This window comes from Schistocerca serialis, chromosome 7 (genome assembly GCF_023864345.2).
Source record: "Schistocerca serialis cubense isolate TAMUIC-IGC-003099 chromosome 7, iqSchSeri2.2, whole genome shotgun sequence".
In the NCBI taxonomy this organism is placed as follows: domain Eukaryota; kingdom Metazoa; phylum Arthropoda; class Insecta; order Orthoptera; family Acrididae; genus Schistocerca; species Schistocerca serialis.
The window spans coordinates 263,396,547-263,417,323 of NC_064644.1; positions in this window are offsets into that span (position 1 = coordinate 263,396,547).

Here is a 20,777-nt window from a genome sequence, read left to right on the forward strand (position 1 = left end):
CATGCTTTCCACAAAACATTCAACCGGAGAAATGATTGCCACAGACACACCTCTCTGCAATGCATTGTGGAAACCAAAATGTGTCGTCGAATACAATAGAGGCATGATGGGAACTGATCGCCAAGTTCAGATGCTCGCATGCTTCCCTGTGGTGAGAAAATGTATGAAAGGATACTGCAAGATATTCTTTCACCTATTTTATGTTACTTTATTTAACACGTACATTTTGTATTTCAAAATATATTGCGGCAAACGACAGAGTTACGCAGTATATAGGGTTCACATTGCAGAATCCTTGTTGAAAACTACACCTTTACCGGAATATAATCGGAAGGGACGATTAGCATCCTGCGATATACCACAAAGACTGCAGGTGCAACATTGGGCACATTTTCCCAAACATCAAAAGTAAATCCTGCAAGAGCTTGTGTAGTGTGCAGAAAGTATAAACGACGCAGCGAAACAACGTGAGAATGCAAAAAGTGCAGGGTTGCATTACATGTGCCAGAGTGTTTCGAACGATATCATGCAATCGAAGACTAATCGTGTGCATGACATTGTGAAGACGTTGTGTTTGAAAATATGTTTGCCAGCGTACTAATGTAACAGGTCCCAGAATGTTTTGAACAAAATATTATACAGTCTTAGATCATTGCATTATTGTGGATATTATTATTAAATGTATTTCATCAATGTATGTTTGCTTATAAAGGGAAATAAAACGTTTGTGAATATATTGTTGCGTTTGAGACAATGAATGTTTCATCTCCAATGGGCAACTAATCATTATTTATGATACCTGTAGAAATGTCATGTTACTGGTATCACACACACATACTTACAAACCCCAAGGGCGTCTGCACGACTTTGGATGCCACCAGGCATAGTGCACCGCAGCCTTAACGTGTGTAAGTGCCGGGAATCGTTAAGGCGCATCCGTACCCTGCAGCCACTTACGGCTCACGCTAATGGAACTTAAATCATAAGACAAAGGGTTAAGGTAATCAATATGATTAACATCATGATGAACAGCTGTAATTTTGCAGAAAGAACGAAAAGTTTAGATTCTTGTCAGTGTTTCAGTTTTAAAAATTACTTGGAATGCAACAAGCAAGCAAATGTTACTTAATTTTAATTCAAATACTGGGCAGTTATAATTAAACTTCCCCTATTTAACATACTACAACATGGGAACTAATTACTGTAAGAGGACCAAACTTGGCAGCATTAATGTCAAGGACTTGGGGAAGAGAATTAATTCAATTGAAACACACTTAATGTGCAGTTACAGTGCATCATACCATTACCTACTGCTACAGAAGGGGTTCAGTGTGGCTCCCATTAGTGTCCAAAAGAGTCTGAAAGTGCAAGATTGCATTCTGCACAGTGGAACGCAGCATGTCTGGTAGGTATGCTGGCTACCTCTATTGATACGCTGCACTTCAGCACTGGTAAACACTCTCCTTCAGGTAGCCCCACAACCAGAAATCATAGGGAATGAGATCAGGTGATCGTGCCGGGCAAGCAATTGGAAACGATCGGCTGATAATTAGTGTTTCCACATTTGGGAGAATCAGGTGAACTTCATGAGCAATGTATGGTGGGGCCCCATCTTCTATGAAAACTGTTGAGTTCAGTGCGTCTCTCTTCTTAGGGCAGGTATGACATGCTGGTGAAGCATATGGCAGTCACACTGGACGTCTTTGGGCCTTCAGTGCCAGCCTGTTCAAAAAAAGGATGGGCCAGTGAGGAATGTAGCCATGAAGCCACACTATACAGTGACACGTTCACCATCAGAGGAACTTCATGGACAGTGACTGGAGGTCCTCCATTTGTACTGGTCCCTTGTCTGTTCGAAACTAGACTATGAATGTTTTGTTCATGCATCTGCTTGTCCATCCCTCTTACACTGTCTCAGTACTATCCACCATTGTGGCATCCATTTGGCCACTAGCACCTTTTACACTAATTATGTTGAGAGTCTGTATGCAGAAGCTGTCAAATTACTGCTGTCATACCTATGTGATGTTCTCCTCAGTCTTTACGCATGCCATTTGTCTACCATGTGTGTCCACTCATCTTATGCCTCCTTCTTCGACGTCTCCTTTGATCACCAGTATGGGGTGCATCCCTCTTCTCTGTTACCTCCTGGAGTTAGCTTTCAGCTCTTGCTCAGACAGCTTAATGTCGTGCAACCTGCCACTTTCCCGATGGGTGTGAACTCTTTGCAATCTCGGCTTTCTGTGGTGGGCCATATTCTCCTTGGCCTTCTTTGCTTCCTAAGGACACTTCTCTAGCCTTGCTCTATCGCCTTCAGTGTCACGAAACTTTGCGATAGCACCTTTGTGTTAACTGATGGTTCCCGGACTGACCATGGTGTCATGTGTGCCTTCATCATTGGCACCGATATTTTGGTATTGGCTTCTGGAACACTGCTAAGTATTTACAGCAGAACTCTTTGCCCTGCATGAGGCCACGCAGTACATCTGGTGACACAGGCTTTTCAGCACCCCTGTAGGCCCGCGGGTTAGAATAGGCCCAAGGTATTCCTGCCTGTCGTATGAGGCGAATAAAAGGAGTTTCACAAGTTTTGGCCTTTATGTGGTGATCCCCTGTAGGTTTTGACCTCCATTCTTCAAAATTTTCCTGAAGAGCGAGCCAGTTGGGGAAGGGTGCCTTACAAGGTGCATCGTGCATTGAGATCTTTAGCCCACTTTCTCGTCGTTGCATTGCAGTCCTGCCCATTCTCCATCTCGTGGGTGAGGACACCTTCCTGGGTGCGTTTTCCACCATGGACTTCTTTGCACGTGATATCCAGCACGGTAGCCAGTCCATTGTGGTGGGGCCGCCGTGCACCCTTTTGGTTGTAGCCCCCTGACCATACAGGGATCGCTCTGCTGATGCCTGCGCCGCTAACTCCCCATGTATGCCAAGGGGTAGATACCCATCTCCCTGGGGCATCAGGACTCCCGGCAATGGCCATCCTCCCAGGTGGCCTTTGCTGCAGCTTGGTGGCACCTGTGGGGAGGGCCCCTAGTTGGAGTGAGTGGCATCAGGGCGGACGACATGCGATGAAGCATAATCCATCATCTCTTGCTGGTGGTGAAACACCAGCAGTCTCTAAGCTATCACAAGCTCAATTCAATGCACAGAAGTACAACCCCAAATTGTTCCCCCCCTGGCCACACCATGGGAGGAAACCTCAGGCTAAGGGTAGCAGTGGATCTTATTCGCCCCAGCACCTTGTATGTTCGAGAGCTGATGGGGAATCTTTCATGACGATGAAGCCTCAGTTTTTTGTCAAGCATTTAGAGGACAAGTTTGGGGAGGTGGAGGGCTTGTCCAAAATGAGATCTGGGTCAGTCTTGATCAAAACAGCATCCTCTGCAGAGTCACAGGAGTTACTCGCTTGTGACAAGCTGGGGCATGTTTCTGTAACCATCACGCCCCATAAGAGCTTAAATATGGTCCAGGGTATCATATTTCACACAGACCTTCTTTTGCAGTCCGATGATGAGCGGCGAGGTGTAAATTTTGTCTGGCATGTCCACCAGGGTCCGAAGGATAATCAGGGTGCCACTGGTGTCTTCATCTTGGCTTTTGAGGGTTATTCATTGTCTGAGATGGTCAAGGTGATGCTCTACCAGTGTGATGTAAAGCCCTATATCCCTCCCCCGATGTGGTGCTTTAAGTGCTGGAAGTTCAGCCACATGTCTTCCCGCGGTACTTCAGCATCATGTGCCGAGACTGCGGACACCCATCACATCTCTATACTCCATGTGGCCCACCTCCAATCTGTGTCAACTGATGAGAGCACCATTCGCCTTGCTCGCCGGACTGCAGGATTCTCAAGAAAGGAAAATCATGGAGTACAATACCCTGGACCGACTGACCTACACTGAGGCTAAGAGAAAATTTGAATGCCTGCATCCTGTGCGTATTACATCGTCTTACGCTGCCGCTACAACAGTTCTGGCACCATCAGCTCCGCCAACCCTGGTCACCTCTCAGTGCCAGAAGACTGCACCTGCCCCCTTGGTGGGGGGGGATATTTCCCTCCCTGTTGTTCCTGCACCACCTAATTCGGGAGCAACACCCCCCCCCCCCCCCCCCCCCTCAACCATCGGGGCCGTCCGTCCCCACTTCTAAGCCAGTGAAGTGTAGGTCTTCTTCAGCTTCTCTCGCTACAAAGGGGTCCCTTGGGTCACTCCCTTCCCAGGTGTCTTCTATTGGGAAAGACGACACCTGCCAGTGGCTGAAGAACCCAAAAGCAGCAGGTCGTAGGACTTCACGGTCATCCTCAGTCCCAGAGACTGAGCCAGTGAAGTCCTCCCTGCCAGGGAAACCCAAGGAACAGTGAGAGAAATCCAAAAAGAAAACCCCTAAAATTGCGGTGGCACCCACGCCACCACTACCTACAAGCTCTGCAGCTGAGGATGGGGCAGGTATTTTGGCGTCTGCTGAGGACCTGGATCTCGCCAGACCCTCAGACACAATGGATATAGACTACTCAGGCAATAAACCGGTGGCATCAGGTGGCTCTGAGGCATAAACTGCCTCATAGTATGTTCCATGCCTTCCCAATCTCACAGTGTTACCCTCCAGTGGAATTGCGGCAGATTTTTCCACTGCCTGGCTGAGCTACGACAACTGTTAAGCTTTACACCTGCTATCTGCATTGCCCTCCAGGAAACTTGGTTCCCAGGAATAAGGACCCTTGCCCTCCGCAGCTATAAGGAATATTACAGGAACTGTAGCGACTATAATCGAGTGTCGGGTGGAGTTTGCGTTTATGTCCTAAACTCGGTCTGTAGTGAACATTTGCCCCTTCAAACCTATCTTGAAACTATGGCTGTCAGAATAAGGACAACACAGGAAATAACTGAAATGTATATCTTCCTCCAGATGGTGCAGTACCCCTGAATGTATTAGCTGCGCTGATTCATCAACTCCCTAAACCTTTCCTACTTCTGGGAGATTTTAATGCCATAACCCCTTGTGGGGTGGTACCATGCTTACTGGCCAAGGCAGAGATGTCGAAACTTTACTGTCGCACTTTGACCTCTACCATTTAAATACTGGGGCTGCCACACATTTCAGTGTGGCTCATGGTAGTTACTCGGCAATTGAGTTATCAATTTTCAGCCCAGGAATTCTCCCATCTATCTACTGGAGAGCACATGATGACCTGTGTGGTAGTGACCACTTCCTCATCCTCCTGTCACTGCCCCAGTGTCAGGTGCACGCGTGCCTGCCCAGATGGGCTTTGAACAAGGCGATCTGGGGAACTTTCACCTCTGCTGTAACCGCTGAATCTCCCCCACACGGTAACATTGATGTGATGGTTGAGCAGGTGACTAGCACAATTGTTTCTGCGGCAGAAAATGCGATCCGTTGCTCTTTAGGGTGTCCAAGGTATAAGGCAGTCCCTTGGTAGTCGCCGGAAGTCGCTGAAGCAATTAAGGAGCGTTGGTGAGCTCTACAGCGGCATAAGCGGCACCCTTCCCTGGAGCACCTCATAGCCTTTAAACAGTTCTGTGCCCATGTTTGTTACCTTATCAAACAATAGGAGGAGGAGTGTTGGGAGAGATACGTCTCCACCATTTGGTGCCACACGTCACATTTCGAAGTCTGGGCAAAGATCAAACGTCTTTTTGGGTACCAGGCCCCAACAGCTGACCCCAGTTTTACCATAAATGGCGAGTTATGTACCAACCCAAACGCAATTGCCGAGCACTTTGCTCGAGGCTCTGCATTGGAGAATTACCCCCAGCCTTTCGCACACTCAAACGATGGCTGGAAGGGAACATTCTCTCATTCACTCCACACTGCAGTGAATCCTATAACACCCCACTTACAGAGTGGGAGCTCCTCAGTGCCCTTGCACATTGCCCCGACACAGCTCCTGAGCATGATCGCATCCACAGCCAGGTGATTAAACATCTCTCATCTGACTAAAAGCGACATCTTCTTGTCATCTTCAGCCGGTTCTCGTGCAATGGCGGGAGAGCACCATCATTCCGGTGCTCAAACCCGGTAAAAACTCGCTTGATGTGGATAGCTATCAGCCTCGTCAACATTCTTTGTAAACTGCTGGAACATATGGTATGTCAGTGGTTGGGTTGGGTCCTGGAGTCACGTGGCTTGCTGGCTCCATGTCAGGGCAGCTTCCGGCAGGGTCGCTCTACTACTGATAATCTTGTGTCCATCGAGTCTGCCATCCAAACAGCCTTTTTCGGACAGCAACACCTGATTGCCGTCTTTTTTGACTTACGTAAAGCATACGATACGACTTGCCGACATCATATCCTTGCCACATTGTATGAGTGGGGTCTCCAGGGACCACTCCCAATTTTTATCCAAAACTTCCTGTTGCTCCGTACTTTCCGTGACTTCCATAGTTCCATACATATCCAGGAGAATGGAGTCTCTATTTTTAGTGGCCATTAATGGCCTAGCAGCAGCTGTTGGGCCCTCCATCTCTCCTTCTCTGTATGCAGACGACTTCTGCATTTTGTACTGCTGCTCCAGCACTGTTGTTGCTGAGCAGCGCCTCCAGGGAGCCATGCACAAGGCGCAGTCATGGGCTCTAGCCCATGGCTTCCAGTTTTCAGCCGCAAAGTCATGTGTTATGCACTTGTCAGCATTGTACTGTTCATCTGTAACTCGCACTTTACCTAAATGATGATCCACTCACTGCAGTGGAGACATATCAATTACTAGGACTGGTTTTCGACGCTCGATTGACTTGGTTCCCTCATCTTCATCAGCTTAAGCAGAAGTGCTGGCAACACCAATTGCGGTGCAGATCACCCTACACTGCTGCAGCTCTACAGAGCCCTTGTCCAATCCCGAATTGAGTATGGGAGTGTGGTTTATGGTTCGGCAGCACCTTCAGCATTGCATTTACTCTACCCTGTGCACCACTGTGGGGTTCGATTAGCGACAGGAGCTTTTAGGACAAGTCCAGTGACCAGCGTACTGGCGGAGGCTGGTGTCCCTCCACCACATATCAGACATGGGCAACTTCTTGCCAGTTACACAGCACACATTCATAGTTCCCCTGAGCATCTGAATTACCGACTTCTTTTCCGGCCCGTGGCAGTCCATCTCCTGCATCAGTGGCCCAGATCAGCGGTAACGATTGCAGTTCGCGTGCGGTCCGTTCTCTCCGAACTGGAGTCCTTCCCTTTACCACCTCTACTTGCGGTCCGTTTACATATGCCTCCATGGTGTGCTCCTCTGCCACAGCTTCGTCTGGACCTTTTGCATGGCCCTAAGGACTCCGTTAACCCCACCGCTCTCCGTTGTCGCTTCCTCTCAATTCTAGATGTGTTCCGGGGCTGTGAAGGGGTTTACACTGATGGCTCAATGGCTGATGGTCACCTAGGCTTCTCATATGTTCATGGAGGAGATATTCAGCAGCACTCCTTGCCAGTTGGCTGCAGTGTTTTCACTGCAGAGCTAGCAGTCATCTCTCATGCTCTTCAGTACATCCACTCATGCCCTGGCGAGTCATTTCTCCTGTGTACTGACTCGCTGAGCAGCCTACAAGCTATCGGCCAGTGCTACCCTCGCCACCCTTTGGTAGCTTCCTTTCAGGAGTCCATCTATGCTCTGGAAAAGTCCCGCTGTTCCGTGGTGTTTGTGTGGACCCCAGGACACGTCGGAATCCCCGGCAACGAACTTGCCGACAGACTGGCCAAACAGGCGATGCGGAAACCGCTTCTGGAGATAGGCACCTCCAAAGCTGTTCTGCGTTCTGTCTTATACCACAGGGTTTTCCAGATTTGGGAGATGGAATGGCGTAACAGCACGCACAACAAACTGTGTCTCCTTGAGGAGACTATGAATGTGTGGAAGTCTCCCATGCAGGCCTCTCGCTGGGAATCAGTTGTCCTCTGCCGGCTCTGCATTGGCTATACATGGGCAACGCATGGTTACCTACTCCATCGCGAGGACCCACCTCAGTGTCGCTGTGGCTCCCAAATGACAGTTGTCCATTTCTTTCTGGACTGCCCAGTTTTAGCCGCTCTGTGGCAGACTTTTAACTTTCCCAGCACCCTGCCTTCAGTGTTCGGTGACAGTGCCTCCACAGCAGCTTTAGTTTTACGTTTTATCCGACAGAATGGGTTTTATACTTCTATGCAGGTTTTAGCGCATGTCCTTTGTCGCTCTGTGTCCTCCATCCTAGTGCTTTTAGGGTGGAGGTTTTAATGTGTTACAGAGTGGCTGGCTTTCCCTTTTTATTCTTGTGGTTGGCCAGCCACTGTAATCTGCTTTCATGTTTTACTCTCTTCTGTTTCTAGTGTCTCTCTGTTGTTTTCTTGTCCTCTTTTGTTTCTTTTAGTGTTTGTTGCCTTCCCTTTGTTCTTGTGGCTTTTCCTTTCTTTCCGTTTTGTGTTATATGTTTCATCCGCTTTCTCTCACTTGTGGGATTGTTTTGTTAGGAACAAGGGACCGATGACCCCGTAGTTTGGTCCCTTCTCCCGCCTTTAAACCAACCAACAGGCTTTTCAATTGCGTCATCTGCTCTGACAATTTGTGCCCTCCAAAGCCTCTGTGCGCTGTATACTGTCCATCCCTTAGTGCGAGGAGTCCAGGAAAGCTGTCACTTGCTCACTCTTGATAGAGCCACTGTAATTTTTATGTAGGTTCCTGGTCACATCAGTTTAACAGGAAATGAGGCCGCTGATGCTGCTGCCAAGGCTGCAGTCCTTGTACCTCTGACTACTAGTTCTTTCATTCCCTCCGATGATCTCTGCATTGTCATCTGTCAGCAGGTGGAGTCACTTCGGCATCACCACTGGTCCTCCCTTCATGGGAACAAGCTGTGGGTTATTAAGCCTCTCTCAACGGCTTGGACGACCTCCTCTCTGCCCTCTCTCTGTGAGATCATTTTAGCTAGGTTGTGTATGAGTCACTGTCTTCTTAGCCGTCGCCATTTGTTAAGTGGTGCTCCCCAACCACTTTGTGCTCATTGCCCTCAACCTTTGATTGTTCCCCATTTCCTGATGGAATGCCCTTTTTTTTAGTCACTTACGTTCTCATTTGTTTTTGCCATCTGAGTTATTGCCCATTTAGTGAACAATGTGTGGGCTGCCGACTACGTTTTACTTTTTATCCATTGTACCAATATGGCCTTTCTCTGTGGTGTATTTTATAGACCTTTCTCCATGTCCTTGTTTCCATTGATTGGGATTAATGTGTAGTCGTTTTCAACTCCTCTCTTTGTCTATGTGTTCTACAGTTCTGACATAGGCCCGTATGACCCTAGTTGTTTTTGCACCCTAAAACAAAACCAAAACAGTGACTGGATGTGAAGATCCCCACATTCGGCAATTCTGTGCGTTCACCTCACCCATCAAGGTGCTTGCAATAAGTATCCCATCATTAATATGGATAAATGTATTGTCAGGCTGCAATTTCTACACTGTTAAGAACAATATAAAGAGAGACCAATTTGACAAAAACTACACATCTTTTGTCACACAGAACTGAACCTCAAGGCTAGCAAGGAAACTCTTAAAAAAAAATGTTGTCTATGGAACTTAGATTGAAAAGGTGCTGAAATGAGTTGTGTGAATGAGAAGACATAACTCAAAAAGGTGCACTACATTAGGTTTTTATGGAAGAATGAAGTATTAGAATCAAAGCGGCCAGTAATGTACATAAATGAATTCACACATTGTTAATATGTGTTTCCAGTGTGACAGTGAGAGAGTATTATCAAATTTGTGCCAGTCAGCATTTGTTGTGCGTGCAGGCAGTAATAATGGTCTCATTCTGGGTTCACTCCTCTCATGTGACCCAAAAACCTAAATATCAAACTTCTGCTCAGAAATGGACAGTAAAAAATTTTGAAGAATGTCACAGTGCCAGTGTATAACAGTATTACCTTAAGTAGTGTTGTCATTTTTGATAAAGTCACAATAAGCAGGAGAGTAAACCACCATCCTCCAGTTCTCTAAAAAGTGAAATTCATTCCTAGCTAGCCATTAACATATTACGAGCCAGATTTATGGAAAGCCAACCTATGTCATTAGTTAAAGAGCATAAACATTCTCCTGTTTCGTTGCATAGACAAAATTTTGCAAGAAAATGGATTTGTTCCCCTCAGACTTGCAATGCCTTGCCCAGTTCTCTCCTTATATGAATCAGTTTTCACCTATAAATGACCGTGGTTGGTGATCGGACCCTTAATTGTAATGGGCGGACACTTGTGTCCAGTAAGACCTCATCGTTGATTTTGCTAATCGCTCTAAGCTCTGCAGAGCACAATATAAATCGTAACCATTTTGAAATAGTGACATACACTGCATATGGACAACATGAATCCTGCACATGAATTACATTCGTTACCACAGCAAAAGACCTACTTTAAACTTGGGACACTTTTCTGTAAAATAACACTGAAATGTCAAATGAAAAGCTCCTGCTAAGCATTGAAGTGGTAGTGGTCTTTTTAATTTTTGTAATGAATAACAATCTTTTTTTACCCTTATCTCTACACAGAATTGACCACTGACTGAAAATGAGTCTTTACACTGATGTTTTTGATAATTTTCAATGTGAAGAATTTTTGAACTGATATGAATTGGTGAAATTGTATGTTCTGCATACCACAGCAATAATCTTTTTTTGTGGTAATGAAAATGTGCACAGTGCCTTTTGTTGTTTCTTCTGCAACTGCTTTTATGATGCTTGTCAATGTAATAAAATAGCTGCTACTTTGTACACAATCTGATGCTTTGCTTAATATGGCAATAATAATTTTAAGCACTTTATAAAGGCCTGCGTATAACCAGCTTATGATCTGCAAATGTTCCTGATTAAATATCACAGTGTGTGAAAAGGACACACTAAACATTTACTGATATAACACTATGATAAAGCTTGTTGCTTTTAAACATTTAAGTTGTATTACTTAACTTGTACAAAAGGACGACAAATCATGACTTTTACAAAATGTCCGTCACTATGAAACATAGAAGATACTGAACTTCACCATAGAAATAAATACTTCAGTTCTTTTGTGGTGTTGAGCAATGCATTGTAGCCTCTGACAAGATTTTGCTACCAAAGGATGATTTAGCAGCTTTTACACAGTGGCTTCCAAGTCGTCATTCCCATCATAATATTTGGCCAGTACAGTGGGTAATACTACAACATAATGTTTGCCTCCTTCACAGCAAACGACTTCCCACTGGCCCTCGTAATAACATTGCCAATTCTGTGTGGTTGACAAATAGCTGCTTAATACTGTAGAATTATGTGTAGTGATAATTTCCCGTCCCTCCAAGGCCATTTAACAATGCCTGTGCTCCTTTTAATCACCGCAAAATACAGTACATGGACATCGCACCACATGCTACTTCACAATCCTTCCAACTCGCAAATAGCACTGTTCTGGAACTTCCTATTGCAATGTTTCTCCCATCTCACCCTTTCGCAGGGAAGTCCCTTTAGATTTTAACTTAAGTCTAAAGCCATGACTCATTACAGCTTTAATTACAAAGGTTCTAATACTTTTAAAACTAAGATCTACTTAACAATATATAGAGATTAATACAAAAAGCATTACTTACAGCTATCCATTTAAAACACAGTTACAGATTATTGGTTGCGCACTTTGAACGCTGGTGGCAGCACCTTACAGTGGTGAGTTGCCTTCCTTTACCCTGCTGCTATTAGATGGCACATGTGCCCTCAGCACTCTATCACCTCACTGCTTGCTTTATACAGGATTTTATAACTGCCCTGCTACTGATCGTATCTTTTAAGTTGTGACTGAGAGTAACAAAACAACTTCTACATAACAAAATGGAACAATACTTACACTGTGTGACGTATACTTGTGTTGTTACAGACTCCCACCACACCATCGAGACCCAAATCCCATAGAAATAATCTGAAATACTACAAAACATAAAATTTGTAAGCAGAATAGGTCAAGTGTGTCACTCCTGTAGTGGAAAATAATGGCTGGTGCTTTCGCTGCTGTGACCTTAAAAGGTTGGAGAAAGGCAGCATGTCACATTTAAAATAAAAAAAGAAAAGAAAAGCCTAGGACAGGAAAGAGGATGTAATTTTTCTGTCATTCTTGAGTTTTTGCTGGCATATGTGTTGTTTGAACAGGCCACAGGTGCACAGCTGATTCGTAGTGTCCAATGGGCACAATAATTCAGCAATCAGACATGGTGCTATTGTCAGGTGCACTGATGAACTGAGTTCCTGGGGGCATATGACAGATTTATACCCCCATCACCACCAATGAGCCATTCCCCATGTGGTCTGCACCTGCGATTGTACACAGGAAGGAAGGAAGGAAGGAAGGTAGGTTACTTGGAATGGCAGATTACATGCACTCTCCCACCACTACATTACAACCTGTGGAGATTAGAGAAGTCACAGAGCAGAAGATAGCCACTGCCTTTCTGCCATCACCAGTGCACTATCAGGAAAATGGGATACATACTGAAAAAGCACCAAGTAAAAACTGTCTTTTGCCAAACAAACAACCTATTGGCATTACTGGGAAGAAACGGAGATGACCTCAGGTTTGCAGAAGGCTGTCTGTTTTCATTCTTTTTATCCCAGATGAATTCACATGCCATATTTTCAGGTATTTTTTAGTGTCTTGGTTGCTCTGAAATGATCTTATCTTTATTAACCTTTTCTATTTGAAATTTGTCCCCACTTAAAACCCCACATCCCCATGGTTGTCCCATTGTTTTAATTTTCTATGCTAATTGAGATACTTTGCCTGTTTTCTATGGACATACTGATCTAGCTTGTCATTGCCATTTTGAAAAACATAATTGGCCTGTCATTAAATGTTATCTGTGGTTGTCTTAGTATCTAAGGTAAAAGATTGTCTTTATGTGTAATATGACATAATTAGTCAAAGTAGATGGCTGGAATTAGAGAGAGAGAGAGAGAGAGAGAGTGTGTGTAAAAGTAACTCTTTCTGATGACATGATGACAAAAATCTGTAAGTACTGCCTGTGTTTTTACAATTTCAAAATGTTCTTTTCACCTGAAAGTTTCCTGTGTCCATGATGTGCGTGCACCAAGTACTGGATAGTGGTCTTCAAGTGAACTGGTCACACAATAAAGAATAAATAGAATAGCAAATTTATAAATGCTGCGTAATCAAACAAAAGATTCGTACATTAAAAGAGATGTATCGTTTGAACATCTGTTAGTGAATCTGTCTGTTATATTACAGGAGAAACCAGCATGTCCTTGGGTTGGCCAAGAGGCTATCTGCTTCCCAGTTGTTAGTTTTTCTCATCGTGTTGCCCTGCAGGCAAGATCACTTACATGCTTTGTGTAAAACTCTCTCTCAGTACTTAGGCATTAGTAAGGGAGTAGTGTGGTGTCTTGCCCAACTTCTGGAATCTTGGCTACAGACTTCATTCACTAGGCAATTCTCATACATTACTGGATAAAACTGTCTGTTATTCTATTAAATTGTAGGTAAGCACTGCCTAGCAGGAAATATTGTGACTTTAACAATCACTGTTTAACATGAGTTACTTTGGTCATAAGCCTGTTTACAGGAAATTATGCCTTTTCCTTGGAATGTTGGTGGTGTAAAGTAGTTGTGAAGCTTTACAGAACTTTACTAAATTAGTCTCCACTTATGTACTTATCTATGATCCCAAATTTGTCAGCTGAAACGAGAATAAATCATTTTCTTAACTAGAAGAGCAGAAAAAAATGGAATATCAAGCTCAAAAATATCTCCACTCTAGAAACAGGAAACTTCTCAAACTCCATGGGGTGCAACAGAGCACAACATGTAGCCATATAATTACAAATTCTGCTCTCCACTTTGCAGAGCTGCATAATAAGTCCGCCCACTACCACTCATGGAGACAAACAGATTTTTTAACAACATTAACTTGGCAGAACTCATAATATGTCCGCCCGCTATTACTTACAGAGACGAACAGATGAATATAGTGTGTGTGTTTGCACTCTGGTCAGTAGGCAGTTTGATTAGATTTACTCATCGCAAAACAAATACTTTACATTACAACTATTATAATCGACCACATATAAATGAGGGAAACTTTTCTTGGATGGAAAATGAATTGAGTATTGCAAAAACAAGCTCTGCAGTTTTAATGAATGTCACAACACATCCACATCCACATCCACATCTACATCTACATATATATTCCACTAGCCACCAAGCAGTGTGGGGCAGAGGACACACAACATGAACTAAAAAGAAATATTAATAAATAAATTAACTAATATCAGAAAATACATTTTATCTTTGTATGAGGTATAATTTTGCAGGCTTTATACATGTAATTTTTTTTAATCTTGTTGTTACACGTTCTCAATGTCTGTTCGCCTTTTCTGCTATTCTGAATATTTAATCTCGTGTTGACAGTAGAAAAGGTTTTATATATGTTTTAAAGTGCACAGCAAATTTTTACTTTTGAAATGGATAGCTCAGAGAATTTGCATTAAATTTTTCTTCAAAAATGAAATAAAGGGCATCACCACATTTGAAATGTTGACTGTGGTTATTGGCGAGTCTACTATGAGTAAGATAAGGGTTTACAAGTGGTATAAACATTTCAATGCCGGTCAAGAAGACAGTGACTGTCCTGGACTTCCAAGCACATCAATTACTGATTACAAGAAAAGAAAATGATTCTGGAAAATTGCCGAATCATCATCAGAGATGTTGCTGATGGTGTCGGTATATCCTTTGCCTCATGCCAAGAATTATTTTTTTTTTTATTTTTTTTTTTTTTTTTTTTTTTTATTTTTTTTTTTTTTCCAGACGTTTTGGGCATAAAACATGTAGCAGCAAAGTTTGTTCCAAAATTGTTGAATTTTGACCAATAATGAAGTCACATAGACATCACTCTGGAAATGCTGAAGGAAGTCTACAGTGATGCAGAACTTCTAAAGAAGGTTATAACAGCTGACAAAACATGGGTATAAGGGTATGATGTCAAAATTAAGGCCCAATCATCCCCACTGGAACTGCCTGAACAGCCAAAAAAAATTGACAAGTTCAATCACATGTGAAGGTATTTCTCCTTCTTATCTCCAATTACAATTATCATGAGTTCCTGCTTATGGTCATACAGACAATAAGAAATACTACCTGGAAGTTATGCACTATTTGTGCACTGCAATCCGAAGAAAATGACCAGAATTGTGGCAAAACCATTTGTGGAAACTGCATCATGGCAATGCTCCCGCTCACACCTCGATGCTTATCCATGATTTTTTTGCAAAAAACAAAACCATTATGTTGCCTCAGCCACTGTATCTGCTGGACGTGGCCCGTTCTATTCCAGAGTCCGAAGGGAATCGTAAAAGGATGTCATTTTACCACAACTGTTGAGATGAAAACAGAATTGCTGAAGGCACAGGCAGACACATCTCTGCCTGTGTGTGTGTGTGTGTGTATATATATATATATATATATATATATATATATATATATATATATATATATACAAAGATGATGTGACTTACCAAATGAAAGTGCTGGCAGGTCGACAGACACACAAACAAACACAAACATACACACAAAATTCAAAAGCAGACATATTTAAAGACAAAGTATTTCCTACGTGGAATGTTTCCCTATATATATATATATATATATATATATATATATATATATATATATATATATATATATATATATGTCCCTTTTTTTTCCCCTAAGGTAAGTCTTTCTGCTCCCGGGATGGGAATGACTCCTTACCCTCTCCCTTAAAACCCACATCCTTTCGTCATTCCCTCTCCTTCCCTCTTTCCTGATGAAGCAACCGTGGGTTGTGAAAGCTTGAAATTTGTGTGTGTGTGTTTGTGTGATTTTTATTATGTCTATCTACCAGCGCTTTCCCGTTTGGTAAGTCACATCATCTTTGTTTTTTAATATATTTTTCCCATGTGGAATGTTTCTATGATGTAACTTACCAAATGAAAGCGTTGGTATGTTGATAGACAAACAAACAAACACACACAAAATTCAAGCTTTCGCAACCTAAGGTTGCTTCATCAGGAAACGGGGAAGGAGAGGGAAAGACGAATGGATGTGGGTTTTAAGGGAGAGGGTAAGGAGTCATTCCAATCCCGGGAGTGGAAAGACTTACCTTAGGGGGAGAAAAGGACAGGTATACACTCACACCCACACACATCTATCCATCTGCACATATACAGACACAAGCAGAATTGATATGTCTGCTTGTGTCTGTATATGTGATATCCAAAACGGAAAGTGATAGAAAAAGTTCCTTGGGTTCAGTGTAGTGTCCTACATTCTGATTTAAAGTCTTCAACAAGTTTACATTTCACTCTGCAAGGAATTGAGAATACCTAAAAATTCAAAAGACAGTTAGAATCACATATAATTACTCACTCCTACAAATCAACTGATTTCCAGATGCAAAGTTTCTGTTCACTGCATGAGATGCAGCAAGGTTGCTTGTAAGTGGTCCTATGTTCTTATGGCTCACAGATAACTATTTTTGCCTGATAAATTCGTTGTAGTAACGGAGATATTAATTTAGCATTAGGCAATAAATGCCAGCTATCTAATATAACTTAGGAAGAATAACTTTTTTCAGGATAGTGGCTTTCCTGTTATCCTTATTGTGTTAAACTTAGCTACAATAAGCACAAATATCATAAAATTGTTCTGGGTTGTGGACTGTGTCATATTATAAAATGTTGAACCAAAGTTTCAGTCACTGTTGGAAGTGGCCTGTATCAGGAATATGTAGTATGTCTGTAGCATTGCAACTTACCTACAAATACCGATTTCACACCTGCTCTAAAATTTCGTACAAGGGGTGTTGAGGAAACAAGCTGGTGTTCTTTATTGACTGTAATTTACAATGAACCATTACTGGTCCACGTTGATGAATCAGGTGGAACAAGTTTTATGATGTACTACTGTTCCCAGAGTGTCTGGCAGTGATTAGTGAGGGTCAGTACATTTACAGCAGTGTGCAATGGAGCAGCGTGTGCACAGATTGTCTGTTTGCTGGCAAAGAAGCCGATAGAGAGGGATTATCATCATCACAATCCATGTGTGGGGGCTAGTTAGCTATCTCAGTCCCCTCTCCTATCTTCCTTTTGAAAGTAAGTGGCTGCCTAACTAGTGTGCAAGTCTCTTTTAACAATATATGTTTACCACATTCATTTTGGCATTTATCAGGCTATTCAAGCTGTATGTGATGTTTGTGCTCCCTTAGCTGTGCTCTGATATGTTGTCCCCCTCTCTCCCAGGTAAACTAATCCAAACCTGCAGCTGACTTTGCAAGCACCCAATGCATGTACCACATCAACCCCATCTTTGTGGGCCTGATCAGATCTCTAACTTTATTTTTGCCACTCAGTTATGGTAGAAGAGTGGTGCATGGTTGTTCCATCTCCTTATCTCTGTTGCCCTTGCTGTTGGTGGATGTGATTTTATTACTGTTTTTTTGTTTGTATCCATTAGTTCTGGGTGGTACACAAATCTGACCTTACATTATCTGTACCATAGATTCAGTTAGCTCCCTTGGACTGAGTGTAAAATGCCAGTTCTATTGCTGTGAGTGGTGATCATGGTGGGACATAGTGTGCAAGTGTTGGCGGGCTTCCTGCCTAAGTGTACTATCTGGCAACCTGCACACTTCCACATTGAGGAATGGTGGCATGTTCTTTTTGTCTGTCTACATTTTTTTTTCTTGTTAAAATGCTGAGAAACAACCAATCTCAAAAGAGATCTGACTGGCCACTGGTGCTATAGTAGTTGTATGTATTGCTGCCTGATTATGGAGCAAGGGCAGTTGCTCTTGAAACTAAAAGCTGACCTGGCAGTGGCACAGGCAGAATCAGAGCAGTTGACAGCAGCAGTAAGGTTAGGAACAGGGCAAACAACTGGACTGTGATCAAGCCTTAGAAATCAAGCAAGAGATTTAAGACATATGGCAAGTCTGCTAGCTTTTGTCTACACGTGTCCAACAGATTCAGTAATCTGGAGACTGTAGACAAAAGTGTACACACAACTTAATGAGTTTAGAAAGAGTCTGACCAGAAAACGAAAAAAGTGTAAGTTAAGGCTGACAACAGATAATGTGCTAAAAACACCATAAAGGAAGTAGTCATGGGATATGAATGTCAGAACTATGTAACAGTGTTGGCAACATTATACACTGCCAAACCTATTGGGGATGGGGTGGGGGCACAGGTGTAGGTTTTTCAGGGTGGCTTTTATGACCTTCTTACCAAGGATGTGCAGGTTCACTATTGGGGAGCAGAAGCAAATTACGCAATCCTCATATTGCAGCCACACTAATTTATTGATCTATACAGTGGGCAGAGTAGGCATCAAACCAACAGTTCTTGTCAGTGGTACATTGCATAAACAGCACAACACAGCTCAGGAGCTGAGTGCTCCTGCCGGGCAGACAGTTTGGATGACAGCTGGTGCTGAGTTAGCATTAGCAACACAGCTGTTTTTCATTACTGTCACAGCTGCAGGTTGTGCCGAACAGTCTGCACACAAGCAACTTGCAGTGAAGATGATGTCATCTGGGAAGGGAACTGTGACCTCCATCATCTGGCTGGTGGCAACAGCAGTTCCTCAGTGGTCAGTGTTGATTATGGTCCCAGTTTGACCCTCGAGCCCATCAATATCAAGCAGTCCCTGACTGAGTTGATGGCTCCACCAGTAGGTGATGATTGAGCAACGGGGCTTCTCTGGATCACATGGAGGTAGCCCATTCTACAAGTCATTGACTTGATTCCCTTTGCCAGTTGGGGGGCATTATTTATGTGTGTCCTCATGTTATCATGCATATTCCCCAGGTGTTGTGTACTCACCTTATTATAATGTTACTGCTAAACCATGTTTAATGAAACTTTAAGTAAGCAACTCTTTTTAGAAAATAGAAGATATGTAAATAATGGAATAAATCTACTAGCATGATAAAATGTGGATTTTTGTAAGCAGATGAAGTAGTACAGAAGGCATCAAAACTGAATAAGCATTTTTTAAAGTTCATGTTCTGTTTTCATTTATCTTTTGTCCTCCAAACTCATCCTTCCTTTTTTTAGCTTTTTTATTTCAGCCTAAAATTATAGATATATAAATAAAAATATATTTTGTGAACATTTTATTGCTTTATCTCCTAACTCAATGGATATAATTGGTTTAATCAGATGAGAATGTAATATCAGATAATTAAATCACAGAGGTGGTAGGCCTATCCATTTTAATGTGGGTTTTGAATGGAAGATTTAAAATGTAACAAGTGATGCACCATGAGGCGTGGCGCCTTATATGTCGCCTGTGTATCGGGAGAATGACTCATGCATGCATACTGACTGATGATCTGAAGCGGGTTCATTTGAGTATGTAGTTCTAATTCATCCAGCAGAGTACAGTAGTGAACAGAGACATTCAAGAAACAGGTCAAGAGAATGTTTTTGTGAATTGTTCTGTTTATTTCGTGAAGGCTTTTTTTGTTTATTTATGTTTGTACAGTTTTGTATATGCTTTTTGTAACATGAATGATGCATGAATGTGGACTAAAGTAAATTTGTAGATCATTGTTCTACTAATGAATGCAGTAGTGTGGGAAAGTTTTAAGAGAGTGAGAAAGACTTAAGAGTGTGAATGCAGACAATGGGGAATTTTGTATCATAATATGAAATGTGGAAGTTGCTGTTGGTGGGGAGGCTTGCGTGCCTCAGCGTTACAGATAGCCGTGCCGTGGGTGCAACCACAATGGAGGGGTATCTCTTGAGAGGCCAGACAAAGGTCTGCTTCCTGAAGAGGGGCAGCAGTCTGGATGATTGACTGATCTGGCCTTGTAACATTAACCAAAACAGCTTTGCTGTGCTGGTACTGCAAATGGCTGAAAGCAAGGGTAAACTACCACCGTAATTTTTCCTGAGGGCATGCAGCTTTGCAGTATGGTTAAATGATGATGGTGTCCTCTTGGGTAAAATATTCCAGAGGTAAAATAGTCCCCCATTCAGAGCTCTGGGCGGGGACTACTCAGGAAGACATCGTTATCAGGAGAAACAAAACTGGCATTTTATGAATCGGAGCATGGAATGTCAGATCCCTTAATCGGGCAGGTAGGTGAGAAAATTTAAAAAGGGAAATAGATAATTTAAAGTTATATATAGTGGGAATTAGTGAAGTTCAGTGGCAGGAGGAACAAGACTTTTGGTCATGTGAATACGGGGCTATAAATACAAAATCAAATAGGAGTAATGCAGAAGTAGGTTTAATAATGAATAAAACATTAGGAACGTGCATAAGTTATTATGAACAGCATAGTGAACGCATTATTGTAGCCAAGACAGACATGAAGCCCATGCCTACTACAGTAGTACAAGTTTATATTTCAACTAGCTCCGCAGATGAAGAAGAGACCGAAGAAATGTATGATGAGATAAAAGAAATTGTTCAGACAGCGTGGGAGACGAAAATTTAATAGTCATGAGGGACTGGAATCCGATAGTAGGAAAAGGAAGAGTAGGAAAAGGAGTAGGTGAATATGGAATGGGGGTAAGGAATGAAAGATGAAGCTTCCTGGTAGAATTTTCCACAGAGCACAACTTAATCATAGCTAACACTTGGTTTAAGAATCATGAAAGAAAGTTGTATATGTGAAGGAGGCCTGGAGGCACTGGAAGGTTTCAAATAGATTATATATTGGTAAGACAGAGATTTAGGAACCAGGCTCTAAATTGTAAGACATTTCCAGGGTCAGGTGTGGACTCAG